The sequence below is a fragment of the Miscanthus floridulus genome, chromosome 10 (assembly GCF_019320115.1).
Source record: "Miscanthus floridulus cultivar M001 chromosome 10, ASM1932011v1, whole genome shotgun sequence".
Taxonomy (NCBI): Eukaryota; Viridiplantae; Streptophyta; class Magnoliopsida; order Poales; family Poaceae; genus Miscanthus; species Miscanthus floridulus.
Genome location: NC_089589.1, coordinates 62,517,954 through 62,525,782, shown reverse-complemented (window position 1 = coordinate 62,525,782; position 7,829 = coordinate 62,517,954). Strand labels below are relative to the sequence as shown.

Below are 7,829 nucleotides of genomic sequence, written 5' to 3'. Positions count from 1 at the left end.
TCTGCAATTATATTCGAACTGCTCCACGTGATGTGAAACCTAATAAAATGGTTGCAAGTTGCCCGTGGCATCACTGCATGCGTAGAAACCAAGTCAAGTCAGCGCGCGTTTAGTTCGCGAAAAGTGCGAAATTTGGCTAATGTAGCAATTTCGTTTTTATTTGGCAATTAGTGTTCAATCATAGACTAATTAGGCTCAAAACGTTCGTCTCGCAATTTCCAACCAAACTGTGCAATTAGTTTTTATTTTCGTCTACATTTAATGCTCCATGCACGTACCGCAAGATTCGATGTGACGGGTACTGTAGCACTTTTTGGGAAAACTTTTCACGAACTAAACAAGGGCTCAATAATTTTTGGATTCGAACCAACTACGTTTGGCACTTTGTGACGTCCACTTCAAATTTTAAAAGAGCTGTTATTGTTATAATAGGCCGGCCGGTGTAAATGTACTAGTAGCATTTGTTAATCCCTGATCTACATTGCTGGATACGTTGGATCTTATCACCAACAACTTCCCATGACAGTCATCTTTTTCTGACGGATGGTCATCTTTCTTTTTTTTTGTACGCATTGTTGTGACATGGCCCCCGAGAGTGGTGGAGACCTACGCGGTCAGCAGTTCGCAAAGATGTCCCCGACCGACTACCTAAGCGAAGGCCCCGCCACCACGCCTCCAGACCCAAGAAAGATGACGGTTCCTTAGATTGTGCTTGCAGGACGTTGCCGGTGACCCTGGCACAGCCTCCGCCCGGTCAGCTCGTAGGCGTCTCCGGGTGGAGGGGGCAGAGGCCGCCCCACTGCAAAGCTAATCAAGTGCCAACGTTACCTACGTGTGTGCAGGTAACCAGAGGAAGACGCTCGCGGACGGCGCGGGCGCGCCGGTTCGGCCTCCGCTCGTATGGGGCGGAGACCCAAGCAGGAGGATGGCTGTACTGGGCGTCGGAGGTCAGCGGCTTCGGCGTCCCAGAGGCAGAGACCTACGGCGAAGGACCAAAGGCCCATCGCCGAATCCTGAGGCCTGATGGGCCGGTTGATCGCGCAGGTCCAGTACCTGAAGGCGGCATGACAAGATTACCCTCGAGATGAGAGGCGAGTAGTGGAATATTCCGAGAATGTACTGTAGCAGTTGAGGAGTACTATTGTAAACACCGCAAAGGCGATAATTGATCCCTATAAATAGGGAACACTTGTAACAGTGCGGGGAGGTTGGTGAATGTATTAATGATACCCAGCATTACGTGTCACTCCCTTACACGTCCACTTGCCGTGCCAACCATTCCAAGCCTCCGCCCGATTACTGCACTCATCGGGCGGAGGCCCCTACCACCTCCTCACCGTCTGAGACCGCTAGTTTCAACATTGACGCCCACCGTGGTTTGGCCGAGGCAAACCAACGATGGCAGGGAAAAGAAAAACCACCACAAGAGTAGCAACGACCACGGGTCAGAGAGGAAGGCCTAGGCGCACCACTCGCAGCACCTACGCAACCTCGCCAGCGGAGGATGACACCAGAGCAGATGCCCAGGGTCAACCACCGCATACCCAAGATCCAGAGATTCAAGATCCGGAGGCCCAACCAAATTCAGGCGCAACACTCAAGCAAGAACTGCAATAGCTGCAAGCACAGTTGCAAAGAGCGCAACAAGAGAGGGACAGAATGGCAGCATCATTCGTAGCTAATCAGCAAGCTACTCAAGCGTCAGCACAAGCAGTAGAAATAAGGCAGTAGTTGGCAGTGCTACATGCTGAGATGCTAAGTATGCAGCATGCAGTACCAGCGTCAACCTCCGTAATCCCAGCCTCCGCAGCAACACCAACGTCACCTCCGCCAGTGATCAGCCCACCCACGATGCCATCTCAGGTGATGCGGAGGCCTATCGATCCCAAGTCCCCACTCTCTGAAGGCATACAACAGTCGCCATGGCCAACGGCGTACAAGCCAATCACACTACCAAAGTTCAACAGAAAGACAGACCCCCATCAGTTCATTATGAGTTACGAGGCAGCAGTAGCCTCAGCCGGCGGAGACGACGCCGTCTTGACAAAGTCATTTGTCATTGCAGCCGAAGGCGACGCGTTGGCTTGGTATTCTATGCTTAAACCAAGCACAGTCTATTCTTGGGAAAACCTCTGGGATAAGATATTGGCAAATTTCAAGGGGCTAACAGCACAGTCGCTGACATCCACAGATCTGTTCCAGTGCAAGCAAATTCAGGGAGAGACACTACACGACTACTTCCGGAAATTCGTGCAACTAAAGGCGAAGGCACCAGACGTCCCAGACGAGATCGCCATTGAAGCAGCGATCAAAGGCCTCTGAATCGGGCCCTTCACAGCACACCTAGCAAGAAAGAAACCAACTTCCATACAGCAGTTGTATGACGAGTTCGAGAAATACTGCAGATCAGACAATGACCTCCGGAAAAGGCTGGAGGAGCAGGGTCAAAACAGACAGCAAAACAGCAGCAAAAACTCCCAGAAGAGCTATACGAACTAGAATGCATCAAATCAGAAACCAGGCCAGGGGCAAGTGCTCAGCATCGAGGGTCAACCTTACCACGAACAAGGGCAACTGGCAGCGCCAGTAGGGCCGGAGACCCAGACCAGGAACCAAGGTCGGCAAGGTTACCAAGGCAAAAACTGGAACAAAAACCACAAGCAGAAACAACACAGGCCATATTGCGTTTTTCACGGCGAAAGCGCAGGGCACATCACCAAAGATTGTCCAGAGACAAAAGAGACACAGGAAAGGATGAAGAACAAGCAGATTGCCCAACCTCCGACATAGCAGAGCACAAGAGAGGTCAACACCACCTACACAACTGGCCACCAGCAGTATTGCCCAATGTACCCAGCGCTAAACGCAAACCAAATACATCCCTCCACACTGGCCTCCGCCTATTACCCAAACTTCCTACCAGCATGGCGGCCAGCGCCTTCGCAGTAGCCTCCGGCGGGTAACTATAGGTCGGAGGCAAGCCTGACCTACATAAACCCAAATCCTCCCCACATAACCTACCTCGAAACAAACCCACCGCCACAAAACCAAAGCAGGTTCGAGCCTCCGCCGCGGCAGCAACTGCCTATGCCACCACCGCACAACCAACCCCCAACACCAAAAAATGAGCCAAACCCAGAAAACCAAGTCAACCCCCATGGATCGCTACCAACAATAGGCATGATACTACCAATCGCCGGAGGATCATCAATGGAGTTTCAAACAAAAAAGCAGAAAAAGGATCACCTCCGCCTGGTAAACAACGTAGCAGCCCAAGGCCCAGCAAAATACACAGATTGGTCTAGAGTCCCAATCACCTTCACAGAAGAAGATCTCCAGCTAGAAAGCTACCCTCACACAGACACAATGGTAATCAAGACCAACATAGCAGCATGGGAGATAAGCAGAGTACTGATTGACACTGGCAGTTCAGCAGACATCATTTTCGCAAATACCTTCGACCAAATGAAGCTCAGCAGGAATCAACTACAGCCCTCTGAATCCCCTTTGATAGGATTCGGAGGCAAGCAGATACAAGCATTAGGAAAAATCTCACTCCCAGTGTCGTTTGGAACCCAAGCAAATGCTAGAACCGAGTACATAACCTTCGACGTCGTCGATCTGTACTACCCATACAATGCCATCCTGGGCAGAGGATTTACAACCAGATTCAACGTAGCCCTGCATATGGCCTACCTGTGTATGAAAATACTAGCACTCCATGGTATCATCACAGTCCGAGGCAGCCAGAAGGAAGCAAGAAATATAAAAAAAGCAATCTATAGAGCCCAAAGAAACATCAATGCAGTCGAGTCGGCAGACAAAGAACTAGAGCCTCCGGATATGCCCAGAGGAAAAACAGATATGGCAGGTCAAGAAGAGACAAAGCTGACCCCTCTAGAAAAGGAGTTACCAGACAGAAAAGTAACAATCAGCTCAGAATTGAGCAAAGTAGAGGAGGAAGAGCTCATGGAAACTCTAGTAAAAAACAAAGACATCTTCGCCTGGTCAGCCTCTGACCTCCAGGGAGTCAGCAGGGACATCATACAGCATAAACTAGATATCAATGAAAACATGAGGCCAAGAAAGCAGAAATAGAGAAAAATGTCGGAGGACAGAATCCTGACAGCAAAGGCGGAGGTGCAAAGATTGCTAGATGCAAAAGTCATTAGGGAAGTCAAGTATTCAGAATGGCTTGCAAACGTAGTACTGGTACCAAAGAAGAATGGCAAAATGAGAATGTGCATAAATTTCACAGACCTGAATAAAGCTTGCAAAAAAGACCCTTTCCCATTACCAAGAATAGATGCCTCCGTCGACAAGGCAGCTAGGTGCCAGAGGTTTTCTCTCCTCGACTGTTTCTCTGGGTATCACCAAATTTGGATGAAAAAAGAAGACGAAGACAAGACAAGTTTCACCACTCCATTCGGGACATATTGCTACACCAGAATGTCGGAGGGCCTCAAAAATGCCGGAGCAACCTTTGCCAGAATGACAAAGGAAGCTTTGGGCTCACAACTAGACAGAAACATCATAGCCTATATCGACGACATAGTGGTCATGAGCAAGAACAAGGATGATCATGTCTCCGACTTACAGGAGACCTTCGCCAACCTTAGGACAGCTGGCCTCCGCCTCAACCCAGAAAAATGTATATTTGGAGTCACAAAAGGGAAGATGCTCGGATACATCATAAGCAGCGAAGGCATCAAAGCGAACCCAGATAAAACCAGAGCAATAATGACAATGGCAGAACCCAAAAACAAGAAAGAAGTGCAAAAGCTGACGGGAAGAATAGCAGCGCTCAATAGATTTATCTCAAAATCAGCAGAATGCAGCCTACCCTTCTTCCAAGCCCTGAGGGGTGGAGACAACTTTGAGTGGGGGTCCAAGCAGTCGGAGGCATTTCATAACTTGAAAGAGTATCTGGCAAACTCACTGGTGGTCTCCGTCCCAGAATCGGACAGCCACCTATTGCTATATGTGGCGGCCTCCGACCATGCAGTCAGCGCAGTCTTAGTTCACGAGCTGGAAAAAGAATCAGGCAAAACTCAAAAGCCAGTTTATTTTATCTCAGAAGCACTGTCCGGAGCCAAGCTAAACTACACTGAGGTAGAAAAAGTTGCCTACGCAGTGCTGATGGCATCAAGAAAACTAAAGCATTATTTCCAAGCCCACGAAATCTCAGTTCCAACATCGCTGCCACTACAAGACTTGCTCAGAAACAAAGAAGCCTCCGGTAGAATAGGCAAATGGGCTATAGAGCTATCTCAGTTTGGTATCTCGTATGTCCCTAGAATAGCAATCAAATCACAAGCACTAGCCGATTTTGTAGCAGATTGGACACCTCCGACAGAGCCCAAGGTACAACCCACCACTCAAGGCTGGATAGCATTCACGGATGGAGCCTAGGGCCAAGCCGGAGCAGGAGCCTCTGCCATCCTAACGGCACCCTCCGGCGTCAGACTGAAATACGCAGCAAGGCTAGAGTTCAAATCAATAAACAACATAGCAGAATATGAAGGCCTGATCCTAGCACTCAGTAAAGCAAAGGCCCTAGGGGCAAAAACATTGACAGTCAAAACAGATTCTCAAGTAGTTACTGGCCAAGTAGAGAAAGAATACACAGCAAGGGAGCCAGAACTCATCAAATACCTATCCGTTGTCAGAAATTTGGAGCGGAGATTCCAGGGCTTCACCCTGAAGTACATCCCAAGATCAGAAAATGCGGAAGCAGATGAACTAGCAAAAGCTGCGGCAAACAACCTGCCACTGCCACCAAACACTTTTTACCAGATCTTGAAGTCTCCGGCAACTGCAGAGACATCTAAGGCACCTAAGCCCATACTACACCTGCAGAATGAAGATTGGAGAAAGGCGATAACATAATTCTTGGAAGGCAAAACCACCGAAGAAGATGAAGCAAAAGCAGCAAGAATACAGGCCAGGGCAAGAAATTACACAATCATAGATGGTGTACTGTACAAGAAAGGAGTAGTCTAGCCTCTCCTCAAATGCATATCGCAGAGCGAAGGCATAGAGTTGCTTCAAGAAATACACTCAGGAATTTGCGGGTCACACATTGGCTCTAGAGCATTATCAGCAAAGGCAATAAGGCAAGGCTTTTACTGGCCAACACACATACAAGACGCAGAGTAGATAGTCAGAACATACAAAGCATGCCAAACATTCGCTCCCGGGCAGTCAAAACCGTCGTCGGAGACCCAGCTTATACCTTCGACATGGCCGCTACAAAGATGGGGTATGGACCTGGTCGGCCCATTACCACCATCCCAAGGAGGAAACAGATTCACAGTAGTGGCAGTAGAATATTTTACAAGATGGATCGAAGCAAAGCCGCTGGCAAAGATAACCTCAGAAACTGTCAGAAAATTCTTCTGGCAAAACATCATTTGCAGATTCGGTGTACCGAGGATTCTGACAGTAGACAATGGAAAGTAATTCGATTCAGAGAACTTCAAAGAATTCTGTAAAAGCATTAGGACAAAACTAGCCTTTGCCTCAGTATACCACCCAGAGTCCAATGGTGCTGTGGAAAGAGCAAACAGAGTAGTGTTTTCAGCAATATCAAAAACATTGCTGGGCCTCCGCAAAGGAAAATGGGTAGATGAATTACCCAGAGTGATTTGGTCACATAACACAACTATCTCAAGAACAACAGGATTCACAGCATTCAAACTACTTTATGGAGAAGAGGCCATGATGCCAGAAGAAATCAAGCACGAAAGCCTCTGCACAATGAGACAGCTAATGTTGCAAGATGAAGAATATGCAAAAGAAACAATAGAAGCCACAAGACTGGAAGCAGTCGAAAACATTGCAAAATATCAGTCCCAAACCAAGAAGTGGAGAGACTCTCAGGTGGTAAGAAAAGACATAAAACACGGAGACCTCATACTCAGAAGAAAATCCAACGCACAACTTGTTGGCAAACTGCAACCGAAATGGGAAGGCCCATGCACAGCAATGGCAGCAGGACGCCCAGGCTCTTTCCACTTGACCGACAGCGAAGGTGTCATGACAACCCACACCTGGAATATTGACAGCCTCTGCAAATACTACATCTAGGCAATGTACCAAAGGGCAACCTCCGCAAATAATAAGCGGAGGCCCCTCCATTCATTTACCTTTCAGTTCCATTTTTCTTCAACCCAAAAAATGTGAAAGAGCCTGTACTCTTTTCCTCACAGGGGAACTCCAAGCAGAGGTGAGGTTTTTAATGAGGCAGGCTCAATGTAAAAATCCTCTAGAAGTATAAAGATGTAATTCCCCAAAAGAACGCTTGAAAAGTCCAAAACCAAAAGCGGCCAGCTCTGGCGCCGCAATATTCGGTGAACAAAAATAAGCACAGGTCCTTTCAAAAGCACCGGCCACAGGCTTTGGCAATTTGAAACGACCTCTATGGCCAAACAGGCCTCCGACCTTGACAAAGACCTATCCAAATTCAGGCATCAAGACAGAAACCACCTTGGCCAAACAGGCCTTCGACCTTGACAAAGACCTGTCCAAATTCAGGCATCAAGGCAAAAACAACCTTGGCCAAACAGGCCTTCGACCTTGACAAAGACCTGTCCAAATTCAGGCATCAAGGCAGAAACCACCTTGGCCAAACAGGCCTTCGACCTTGACAAAGACCTGTCCAAATTCAGGCATCAAGGCAAAAACAACCTTGGCCAAACAGGCCTCCGACCTTGACAAAGACCTGACTAAATCCAGGCATCAAGGCAAAAATAACCTTGGCCAAACAGACCTCCGACTTTGACAAAGACCTGACCAGATTCAGGCACCAAGGCAAAAACAACCTCGGC

General features: G+C 48.2%; 1 pseudogene; it reads left to right on the top strand.

The window, feature by feature from the left end:
* Positions 1-1,398: 1,398 nt before the first annotated feature.
* LOC136489935 (uncharacterized) lies at positions 1,399-7,089 on the top strand (annotated as a pseudogene).
* Positions 7,090-7,829: the final 740 nt, after the last annotated feature.